This window comes from Aethalodelphis obliquidens, unplaced genomic scaffold (genome assembly GCF_003676395.1).
Source record: "Aethalodelphis obliquidens isolate GAN/ISIS:26980383/991018 unplaced genomic scaffold, ASM367639v1 scaffold88, whole genome shotgun sequence".
Classification (NCBI taxonomy): domain Eukaryota; kingdom Metazoa; phylum Chordata; class Mammalia; order Artiodactyla; family Delphinidae; genus Aethalodelphis; species Aethalodelphis obliquidens.
The window spans coordinates 6280319-6283757 of NW_020838032.1; the positions used below are offsets into that span (position 1 = coordinate 6280319).

A 3439-nucleotide genomic window follows, 5' to 3' on the forward strand; every position below is an offset into this window, starting at 1 on the left:
ACACACACACACACACACACACACACACACACACACACACACACACACGCACACACACACACACCCATCATGAATCCTGTGATGAATTCTCTTGTAATATGCTCTCCAACACACAGACACACACAGACACACACACACACACACACACACACACATCCATCATGAATCCTGTGATGAATTCTCTTGTAATATGCTTGGGGGACCCATCATAATGCCTGTTAAAACTACTATGAACACATGTTTTCTTTTAAGGCTTCTCTTCCCAAATTAAAAGAAAAGTTACAGCAAAAACAAACTCAGCTGTAGACTTTATTTAAATGCAACATATACTTCACTAGTCAAGTTCTCTAGGAATGGAAAACTGCAATTCAGGATAAAAATTAGCGCTGGCTTATGTGTCTTGCCACCAACAGAAATCTTATTGCACCTCCAAATATATAACTAATGCATGCCATAGAAGGTAGTTGTATTTTTAGGTTTAGGTGTTTTTAGTTAGTATTCAGTGCATTCTCTTGAGAGAGCAACACTGGTGAAAAGAATGATTCTGACAGGTGCTATTTCATTCTCACCCGGGAAGAGTTTCTTTCTTAATCACCACCCCTGTGGTTGTGCTTCTTCCTCTTTGTGTGAGATCTGGTGACTCACTCTAATGACTGAATGGGTAGCCTTTCTCTGGTCTATGGCCCCATCTCTCTCTATTATCTTGGTTCCCACTGCAGCTCACTCCTCTGTGTTTCTTTGCTTTACCCACTCTTCCTTCCCTGGCCTTCCTGGAGCCTGTGGCCTTGAAGCCAGTATCACACTACCAGTGTTCTCAAAGTGTGGCCCCAAACTAGCAGCCTCAGCATCGTCCAGTGTGGTAGGCAGGATGATGACCTTCCAAAGAGGTCTATATCCTAATCCCTGGAATCTGTGGGTATGTTAAATTACAAGGCAATGGGGAATTAAGGTAGCACATGTCATTAAGGTGGCTTAGCAGTTGACCTCAAGATAGGGAGAGTACGCTGGATTACCCAGGTGGGTCCAACTGTAATCATGGAGTCTTTAAATGTGGAGGAAGGAGGCAGTGTCAGAGTGACATGATGCAGCAAAGACTTGCCCAGCCATTGCTGGCTTTGAAGATGAGGGATTGTGGCCATGAGCCAAGGAATGCAGGTCACCTCTAGAAACTGGAAGAAGCAAGAAAATGGATTCTCCCCTAGAGCCTCCAGAAAGAAATTCAGCCCTGCAGACACCTTGATTTTAGGCCAGTGAGACCCATTTTGGACGTAATGTTTTGAATTCCAGAACTATAAAGTAATACTTTTAACTTGTGTTGTTTTAAGACACTAAATTTGTGGAATTTCTTATAGCAGCTACACCTTGAACTTCTTAGAAATGAAAATTCTAGGACGCCCCCCACTCCAGACCTATTGTATCAGAAACTCTGGGGGTAGGGCCAGGAATCTGCATTTTAACAAGCCCTCTGGGGGAATCTGATGCATGTAAAGTTTGAGAATCTCTAGGGCATCTGTTTCCAAGTGGAAGGAGAAAGGAGTCGTGTTTGGTGAACGTGGTTGGGAAGATGCTGTGAGCTAGACGATATGGCGTGGCCAGGTGACTGTGTGTGGGCTCGCCATTGAGCTGACTGGCTTTGCATGACACTGTTGTCCCTAGAAAGGGACAGTGTATAATTTGTGATGTGAAACAACATAGCAAACTGCTCCTGCAGCTGGTCAGCCAGCTTTTCAGAGAGATGTTTTGGGGACATCGTTTGAGTCTCTTTAAATTATCACAGGTGGACTTGTTTGTGACAAAGGTAGCTGAGTTAGAGTGGGTGGCAGACTTAAGGCCAGGTGCTGCCAAAGGAGAAGTTAAGGAAAGGATGTCACATCCAGTTACTTGTTTATTTAGTATACATTTAGCCTACCAGGTGCCAAGCACTGTGTGAGGCTCTGACGATAGAGGTTGAACAAGGCAGAGAAGATCCCTCCTCACAAGGACCTTTGTTCTAGTGGGAGGAGACAGCAGACATATACTTTGATAAATTATACGATTTTTTTTCAAGTTCAGAGAAACCTCCTGCCCAGATCCGCTTGGTTTTGCTTTGTGCCATAATACAGGGAAGTTTAGAATGGGACGTAACTGAACTATGTTTCAGATCACCTTCAGATCACTGAGGCTGGTGAAACAGAAGTATGCATCCGCGTGCTTCTTGATGGACACTTTGAAAGCCTTTCAAGAAAAGAGATGTAGACAACATCTTGGATCCTGTACTAATGGAAACTGTGGTTGAGAACTGTGGTGAGCGATGAAGAGAGTGGGCTTGTGGGAGCAGGTTGGGACCGCTGAGAAAGTATGTTGTGATGGAGGGGGGAGGAGAGGAGAGGCTGGAAGGTCCCTTTCAGGCTGTTCAAACGAAAAAGTCCCTGTTGAAGAGGAGATTCACTTTATATCTCTGGGATAATAACCTTCCCCAAGTGCCCAGATGCTGGGCTCTGAAGTGGGTCTAAGGAAGAACATCCCCCTCTGAGAAGGTATATATTGTTTGTTCCTGAGGATGTGTATTTCACTTTGGACAGGAGTCAGCTCTATGTCTGATCGATAAGAAATAAATTATGCAGGGCATTATCTTGGTTGGGTATATACTAACGAACTGCTATTCCTTTCCCCTCTTTCTTCTTCTCCTTCCATATGAAAAGCTTATGAATCCCCTTTTCAGTGAATCCCCTTTTCGTCTCCCAGGAGCATAGTTTTACTGGTTGTGGCCTTTGTTCATGATTTATTCCCTGCATGTTTAAAATGAGATGCCAGACAGCTTACAATGGAGTACCAGATCCCTTCCATTTGTCCTTCCAGAGCCACTCTGCCTTCTCTGCCACAGAAGGCTGATCTGATCAATGACATTAGTACAAGAGCTGCCTTGTCCTTTGGCTTCTAGTTGGGTTTGACCAATAGGGGCCCCAGCCAGGAGGCTGCCTGGATGAGTGAGATCTGGGTATTCTAATTGAGTGTGCCACCTGCTTCCTGTTGGGATTTTGGAAGATATCAAAATATATAACAAGGAGATAAACACCATTAAATAAATCAAAAGGCATAGGGATACAGAACTAGGAATTGAGGTAGCCATGACATTTGTGTGCCTTTTCGTGTGTATTGGACAATCAGATATCTAATTTTTGTGAACTACCTCTTCAAGTCTATTGCCCATCTTAAAATTGGTTGTTAGTCTTTTTATTTATTTGTAGGAATGTCTTAAAAATATATTCTGGGGCTTCCCTGGTGGCGCAGTGGTTGAGAGTCCGCCTGCCGATGCAGGGGACACGGGTTCGTGCCCCGGTCCGGGAAGATCCCACATGCCGTGGAGCGGCTGGGCCCTTGAGCCATGGCCGCTGAGACTGCGTGTCCGGAGCCTGTGCTCCGCAACGGGAGAGGCCACGACAGGGAGAGGCCCACGTAC

At 45.0% G+C, this 3439-nt stretch overlaps 1 protein-coding gene across 3 annotated transcripts in view; it reads left to right on the top strand.

Annotated features, from left to right (window-relative positions):
* The window catches only part of FRMD3 (FERM domain containing 3), a 313237-nt gene that overhangs the window by 121604 nt on the left and 188194 nt on the right, over positions 1 to 3439 (top strand). The window contains exon 1 of one of the 3 annotated variants that reach the window (XM_027094156.1): positions 2146 to 2283. The exons of the other annotated variants lie outside the window; for them this stretch is intronic. The gene's annotated coding sequence lies outside the window, so the exon portion shown is untranslated. Of the gene's footprint in view, positions 1 to 2145; positions 2284 to 3439 lie in introns of those variants that run through there. 3 annotated transcript variants of the gene reach the window in all.